Source organism: Gossypium arboreum, chromosome 13 (assembly GCF_025698485.1).
Source record: "Gossypium arboreum isolate Shixiya-1 chromosome 13, ASM2569848v2, whole genome shotgun sequence".
Lineage (NCBI taxonomy): Eukaryota > Viridiplantae > Streptophyta > Magnoliopsida > Malvales > Malvaceae > Gossypium > Gossypium arboreum.
In genome coordinates this window covers 33,031,251-33,039,750 of record NC_069082.1, presented here as the reverse complement: position 1 = coordinate 33,039,750, position 8,500 = coordinate 33,031,251, and the positions used below count along the sequence as shown (strand labels likewise).

The window sequence follows — 8,500 nt, the reverse complement described above, 5'->3', positions numbered from 1 at the left end:
TAGTGTTTTAAAACCATATATTTTGTTGAGTTAACAAAGTGTATGGAAGCTGGGCACCAGGTAGGTATCCGAGACAGAGGAGGTGAACCATGAAGGCTGCTTAAGTATCAAGCTCTTTGATTGGATCCAATCCTAGACATGCCCACAACCATAGCCACACTTTGTTATATCGAGTTTAAATTTGTTTAAGTGGACGTCTTTGATAAATCGATTAATCGTGGTGTTGAGATATTTTGAAAACAAGTATCGCTTTGAAAACACGTCCTAAGTCTAGCCCATTTGAACAATTATCAACCAGGTTTGAAGTTATTAAAATAAAATAATCCAGAAGAAATAAAAGAAAAGTTAAAATGGCCTTATTACAACCCAAAATAAATAATAAATAAAGGAAATTAAATGAAAACCAAAGCTTATTTAAAGGTCCAAAAGCGATCACCGTGGCCACTCTGAATCCCCTTCGGCCCAAGTCCCCATATCAAGGCTCACCTGCAAGGTTAAGGAAAGGGGGTGAGTTTGGAAACTCAGTGTGCAACAAGCCCTTTAGAGCCCAAAACAATAGCGACTGTTGGGTCTAAGCCCAAATCCAATCTCAATCATGCACTGGGTCAGTAGCCCTTTTCATATTTCATATTTCATATCTTGGGCGAAGCCTTTTCATATTTCATATTCTTGGGCGAAGCCTTTTCATATTTCATATTCTTGGGCGAAGCCTTTATCAGAAAGCGGTATGGCCCTTAGGCCCATTTCAATGTCACATATAATTTCAATGAAAGAATGCAACCCATTTGGGAGACTACTCAACCCACAATCCGCTACTCTCTACCCGTACCAACCAACACACCATGTGGGATTAACTCGACCCACCCCGCCAAACTCTCCAACGGCAAGATAGTCTTTATCATATAACCGAGGCCTAGCCTCTTTTAATAATCGGGCAAAAGCCCTTTCAATAATCGGGGCATAAGCCCTTTTATAATCGGGGCATAAGCCCTTTTGATAATCAGGGCATAAGCCCTTTTGATAATCGGGGCATAAGCCCTTTTCACTTCCTCCATCCATATAAAACCCAACCCAATGCATTTATGATTACCTCATGTGCATATCATACATATCATGTGCATATCATACATTTCATGTGCATATCATACACACCATATTTATCAAAATCCCATGTATTAAAATCATACATAAACCCTAGGGGTATAATGGTCATTTTTACCTAGGGGCAAAACGGTCATTTTATATTATAAGGGTAATCTCGTAATTTTACCAAAAATTAGGGTTTCCATGTTCATTAACGATTACTAACAATCCATGGGTGCAAACCGTGATTCTGGCCCATTTTTAGCGAAATCGAGTTATTGGGCCTAAAACCCCTAATGGGCCCTACTTAGCCAATTTCGTCATCTAGACCCATTTAGCCTATATCCACAACAGTATTAACAGTCTTAACATGCAATTTAACAGATTTCCGTTTTCTACCAATTTTACCCAAATAGGCCCGAAAGCCTATTGGGCCCTATTGCAGCCCCTCGAGGCCCAACTTACCGTGAATGCCAAAAATCACATTCTTACCGTTTCCAATGTTCCTGATCATCATCTCAACGAATCTAACTAGCTAATGAGCGTTCACTTGCTCACGAGTCCTCGAAATGCCAGAATTTTGGCATTTCGGCTTTTCGGCATTTATCGCTTTAAGCTTATGAAAAGGGTTCGTTACACACCTGATTTGCGATATTCCTTGACGAGATCTCCTATGCGATTTCTCCTATAATCAACCACTTATAGATTAGACCATGTTAATATTAAACCAAATCGAAAACTACCTATTATCATCACTTACACATTCGGCCACCATCCACAATGGCCCTTGGGTTCATACCTTTGCCAAAGTTGATGACTAGATTTAGTCACTCCGATGATCCAAGCTTTTCACACACTCCTCGATCGGTAGCCTTTAATCCTCACTAGCACCAACAAACCAAATAACACCAAAAACCCTTTCAGCCTTAGTCGACAGATGGGTTTTCAGCTTTTCTTAAACCACAAGATACAAATGGAAAGAAGGTTCGAATACTTACCAAGAGATCTACTCGTTGAAGAACGTTCCAAATACCTTCCTACCCCATATCCGTTGTGAATCCAACTTAAACGTGCGTAGAAAATAGATCTAAATATTAATTCTCGAATCACTAAAATATGAAGCTTTCGGCTTTTCATCAAATATTAATCTAAGCTATTACGAGGTTAGTACACACATTACGGGTTGAAGTTGAAACGCTTCCAAAATCAATCGCCTCGATAACCACCACCGCCACTCAAACTTAACTATTCCAATATCAATATATGTAAATCCTAAGCACATCACCATACTGGAACATAAGGCATATTCGTCATTTTACCATACAGGGGTATTACAGTCACTTTACCCTACATGGGCTTTACGGTCTTTTTACCTAATAGGGGTATTTTAGTCATTTCATCCTACAAGGGTGTTTTGGTAAATCTACAAACCAAGGGTATTTCAGTAATTTTGTAAACCAATGGTATTTCTATAATTTTTAGAAAGTCAAGGGTATTTCTGTAACTTTGTAAATCAGGGGTATTTTGGTAATTTTACAAATTGAGGGTATTTCGGTAATTTCACAAACCAAGGGTATTTTGATAATTTTACAAACTAGGGGTATTTTGGTAATTTTACAAACTAAGGGTATTTTAGTAATTTTGTAAATCGAGGTAAAACAAGAATTTCAGAAATCAAGGGTAAAATAGTAATTCTATAAATCGAGGTAAAACGTAATTACAAATCGAGGGTAAAACGGTAATTCTGTAAGTCGAGGGTAAAACGATAATTATGTAAATTAGAGGTAAAACGGTAATTATGTAAATCGGGGGTAAAACGATAATTCTGTAAATCGGGGGTACTTTGGTAATTTTACAAGTCGAAGGTATTTCAAGAATTTTACAAATCGAGGTATTTTAGTATTTTTACAAACTAAGGGTATTTCGGTAATTTTAGTAAACTAAAGTATTCTAAACATGGATAACGATACTAATGGCTCTAAAGCCCATTCTCGGCCCAAATGGGCCCACACTCGCCGTGGCCCTTTTAGCCCAAATCTAGCCACAAATATTAGATTCACCTAGCCTAGTCCAATATTTACTACACAATCAAACAACTTATCCAATTGGGCCGTAGGCCCATTGGGCCCATATTACCCTTCGCCCATCGCGCCCAAGTAGCCATCCAACAACAAGAGTAGTGATAAATACACACGATAGGAGACTGGAGTTAATCCACGCTCCGAGCACTCTTAGCCGACGCCCAACCCAAACGAGCACGCCATACAGCGAAAGGAATCAGCCAAGAAAGGTACATTTACTCCCTTCATGGTTCCCTCTATTTAAAGCCAGCTTCACAACCACTTTTATATTAGCTTCCTGATGTGGGATCCCTCCAACAATAGAGTTTAAAGTCAACACCAACTCTTGCCGCCCCCTGTTAGCAAAATAAATGTTCTTTGCTTGCCATGGGATTCGAACCTATGCCTCCCCTTAAATGCTCCACACGCTACTTGCCACTAAGCCACTGGGCTTTTTGTGTCATATTTTATCCCCAATTAATTATAAGGTCTAAAGGCCAAAGTCTAGGTTCCCTTTAAAAAAAAAACAAAATAAATTGCAAGAGCCAAGGCTTGAACCCAGGCTCCCATACAACCTTAATGACACCACAACCACTAGACTACAAGCTTCCTTGTGTCATTTATTTAACACAATAATTTAAAACCCTCATCCAAGCATCCGGTTTTTTCACTTAATACCAAAATTTTTGCTAAAGCCCAAGTTTGAACCCAAGATTTCTTTAACACTTCTCAGGGCCATTAACCACCAAAGCGGACATTTAATTATGTCATTTCATTACACAATTAAATACCTATATAAAACCTCCTTACGGACCCACACTCAAGGCCCAATACTTCTAGGCCCAAATTCGGGGTGTTACAATTCTACTCCCCTTAAAGAAATTTCGTCCTCGAAATTTCCAACTATCAACTAACCGTATTACTCAAGTCAAACCTCTATGCTTCCGCTACGCACTCTAATTAAAAATAATTCTTAGTACGACCCAGAACATCTAATTACCAAAGTAAAGAAACATTTATCAAGCACGCATACAATTCATAACACATATTTAAATAAAATAAACTTGGCGATCCCGAGCTCGATGCTCCTTGGACCCACATCTAAGACATGCTCCTGTCTTCCTATGGCACTCACCCGGATGACGTCCGTTGCAGTCTTTGCAGATTGGATAGTTTGGTCATGCCTTAACATGTTTCACGGAACGAGGCTTGGTTTTCTAAGAACTAGAATCCTTCCTTTTCTTACACTCCAAGCACCCTACTTGAAGTGTTTCCCTAATTTCTTTAATTTTAGTATCCAATACTTCCTCTACCACTTTCCTTACTAACTCGGCCAGTGCCTTAGTACCAAGCTCCGAGTTACCGCAACCCGAAGTTGGTAGACTTTGCTTACCCTCAGAATCAATATCAATACTCTACATTACCAGTACACATATCAATTAACTACAAAGATTTCAAAAATTTTACTATTTATTCATATGTCTTATGCAGAGATAGTATTTTAAAGTTTCTATTTTCACGAATCATAGCCTAGCTACGCCTCTCAGATTCTAGAGCTTTTAGGGTTGCCCTAGTCATAATGTCATGATATGGTCTCGCCTATCTACAAGAATATCTTAATATAGTGTAATATGAGGAATGAAATACTTACAGACTTGGTGCCGAGGATTCAAGTATGCCACTTCTTTCTCAATCCATTTAAAACTCGAAAACCATATTTTTGATCATCGAAAATAGAAATTTAAAAACTTTGAATTGAAAACACCCTTTATTTTGAAAATCTTGATTTAAAACAAAAAACTTGGACCATTTTAACATATATACTCCGCAAAACATCTTTAAAATGAACTTTTCAAAAACCATTTCCAAATATACCCTTCTTAGGCCTAAATTTTTGAAAAATTTTCGGACCCGATCCACAGCCGAGTTGTTGCAACTTAGCTCTAATACCACTAAATGTAACACCCCAAACCCGGCCCAGACGTTATGGCCGAATCTGATGTGCCACATTGGAGTTGAAAACCCATGTTCCGTTTTAGTGTTTTAAAACCATATATTTTGTTGAGTTAACAAAGTGTATGGAAGCTGGGCACCAGGTAGGTATCCGAGACAGAGGAGGTGAGCCATGAAGGTTGCTTAAGTACCAAGCTCTTTGATTGGATCCAATCCTAGACATGCCCACAACCATAGCCACACTTTGTTATATCGAGTTTAAATTTGTTTAAGTGGACATCTTTGATAAATCGATTAATCGTGGTGTTGAGATATTTTGAAAACAAGTATCGCTTTGAAAACACGTCCTAAGTCTAGCCCATTTGAACAATTATCAACCAGGTTTGAAGTTATTAAAAATAAAATAATCCCGAGAAGAAATAAAAGAAAAGTTAAAAATGGCCTTATTACAACCCAAAAATAAATAATAAATAAAGGAAATTAAATGAAAACCAAAGCTTATTTAAAGGTCCAAAAGCGATCACCGTGGCCACTCTGAATCCCCTCTGGCCCAAGTCCCCATATCAAGGCTTACCTCCAAGGTTAAGGAAAGGGGGTGAGTTTGGAAACTCAGTGTGCAACAAGCCCCTTTCAGAGCCCAAAACAATAGCGACTGTTGGGTCTAAGCCCAAATCCAATCTCAATCATGCACTTTGGGTCAGTAGCCCTTTTCATATTTCATATTTCATAATCTTGGGCGAAGCCTTTTCATATTTCATATTCTCGGGCAAGCCTTTTCATATTTCATATTATTGGGCAAGCCTTTCTTCAGAAAGCAGTATGGCCCTTACGCCCATTTTAATGTCACATATAATTTCAATGAAAGAATGCAACCCATTTGGGAGACTACTCAACCCACCATCCGCTACTCTCCACCGTACCAACCAACACACCATGTGGGGATTAACTCGACCCACCCCGCCAAACTCTCCATTGGCAAAGATAGTCTTTATCATATAACCGAGGCCTAGCCTCTTTTAATAATCGGGCAAAAGCCCTTTCAATAAGCGGGGCATAAGCCCTTTTATAAGCGAGGCATAAGCCCTTTTGATAATCGGGGCATAAGCCCTTTTGATAATCGGGGCATAAGCCCTTTTCACTTCCTCCATCCATATAAAACCCAACCCAATGCATTTATGATTACCTCATGTGCATATCATACATGTCATGTGCATATCATACATTTCATGTGCATATCATACATACCATATTTATCAAAATCCCATGTATTAAAATCATACATAAACCCTAGGGGTATAATGGTCATTTTTACCTAGGGGCAAAACAGTCATTTTCATATTATAAGGGTAATCTCGTAATTTTACCAAAAATTAGGGTTTCCATGTTCATTAACGATTACTAACAATCCATGGGTGCAAACCGTGATTCTGGCCCATTTTTAGCGAAATCGAGTTATTGGGCCTAAAACCCCTAATGGGCCCTACTTAGCCAATTTCGTCATCTAGACCCATTTAGCCTATATCCACAACAGTATTAACAGTCTTAACATGCAATTTAACAGATTTCCATTTTCTACCAATTTTACCCAAATGGGCCCGAAAGCCTATTGGGCCCTATTGCAGCCCCTCGAGGCCCAACTTACCGTGAATGCCAAAAATCACATTCTTACCGTTTCCAATGTTCCTGATCATCATCTCAACGAATCTAACTAGCTAATGAGCGTTCGCTTGCTCACGAGTCCTCGAAATGCCAGAATTTCGGCATTTCGGCATTTATCGCTTTAAGCTTATGAAAAGGGTTCGTTACACACCTAATTTGCGATATTCCTTGACGAGATCTCCTATGCGATTTCTCCTATAATCAACCACTTATAGATTAGACCATGTTAATATTAAACCAAATCGAAAACTACCTATTATCATCACTTACACATTCGGCCACCATCCACAATGGCCCTTGGGTTCATACCTTTGCCAAAGTTGATGACTAGATTTAGTCACTCCGATGATCCAAGCTTTTCACACACTCCTCGATCGGTAGCCTTTAATCCTCACTAGCACCAACAAACCAAATAACACCAAAAACCCTTTTAGCCTTAGTCGACAGAGGGGTTTTCAGCTTTTCTTAAACCACAAGATACAAATGGAAAGAAGGTTTGAATACTTACCAAGAGATCTACTCGTTGAAGAACGTTCCAAATACCTTCCTACCCCATATCCGTTGTGAATCCAACTTAAACGTGTGTAGAAAATAGATCTAAATATTAATTCCCGAATCACTAAAATATGAAGCTTTCGGCTTTTCATCAAATATTAATCTAAGCTATTACGAGGGTTAGTACACACCTGTTACGGGTTGAAGTTGAAACGTTTCCAAAATCAATCGCCTACGATAACCACCACATCCACTCAAACTTAACTATTCCAATATCAATATATGTAAATCCTAAGCACATCAGTCATACGGAACATAAGGCATATTCGTCATTTTACCATACAGGGGTATTACGGTCACTTTACCCTACAGGGGCTTTACGGTCTTTTTACCTAATAGGGGTATTTTAGTCATTTCATCCTACAAGGGTGTTTTGGTAAATCTACAAACCAAGGGTATTTCAATAATTTTGTAAACCAATGGTATTTCTATAATTTTTAGAAAGTCAAGGGTATTTCTGTAACTTTGTAAATCAGGGGTATTTTGGTAATTTTACAAATTGAGGGTATTTCGGTAATTTCACAAACCAAGGGTATTTTGATAATTTTACAAACTAGGGGTATTTTGGTAATTTTACAAACTAAGGGTATTTTAGTAATTTTGTAAATCGAGGGTAAAACAGTAATTCTGTAAATCAAGGGTAAAATAGTAATTCTATAAATCAAGGGTAAAACTGTAATTCTGTAAATTGAGGGTAAAACGGTAATTCTGTAAGTCGAGGGTAAAACGATAATTATGTAAATTAGAGGTAAAACGGTAATTATGTAAATCAGGGGTAAAACGATAATTCTGTAAATCGGGGGTACTTTGGTAATTTTACAAGTCGAAGGTATTTCAGTAATTTTACAAATCGAGGGTATTTTAGTATTTTTACAAACTAAGGGTATTTCGGTAATTTTAGTAAACTAAAGTATTCTAAACATGGATAACGATACTAATGGCTCTAAAGCCCATTCTCTACCAAATGGGCCCATACGCTCGTGTGGCCCTTTTAGCCCAAATCTAGCCACAAATATTAGATTCACCTAGCCTAGTCCAATATTTACTACACAATCAAACAACTTATCCAATTGGGCCGTAGGCCCATTGGGCCCACATATTCCCCTTTCATTATCGCGACCAAGTAGCCATCCAACAACAAGAGTAGTGATAAATACACACGATAGGAGACCGGAGTTAATCCACGCCCG

General features: G+C 38.4%; 1 long non-coding RNA gene across 1 annotated transcript; it reads right to left on the bottom strand.

Moving 5' to 3' along the window:
- Window positions 1-414: 414 nt before the first annotated feature.
- LOC128286699 (uncharacterized) lies at window positions 415-1,955 on the bottom strand. The gene is made up of 3 exons (XR_008277318.1): window positions 1,883-1,955; window positions 1,725-1,768; window positions 415-486 (listed from the first exon to the last, which is right to left on the bottom strand). It is a non-coding gene; the product is annotated as an uncharacterized LOC128286699 (long non-coding RNA).
- Between the last annotated feature and the right edge of the window lie 6,545 nt (window positions 1,956-8,500).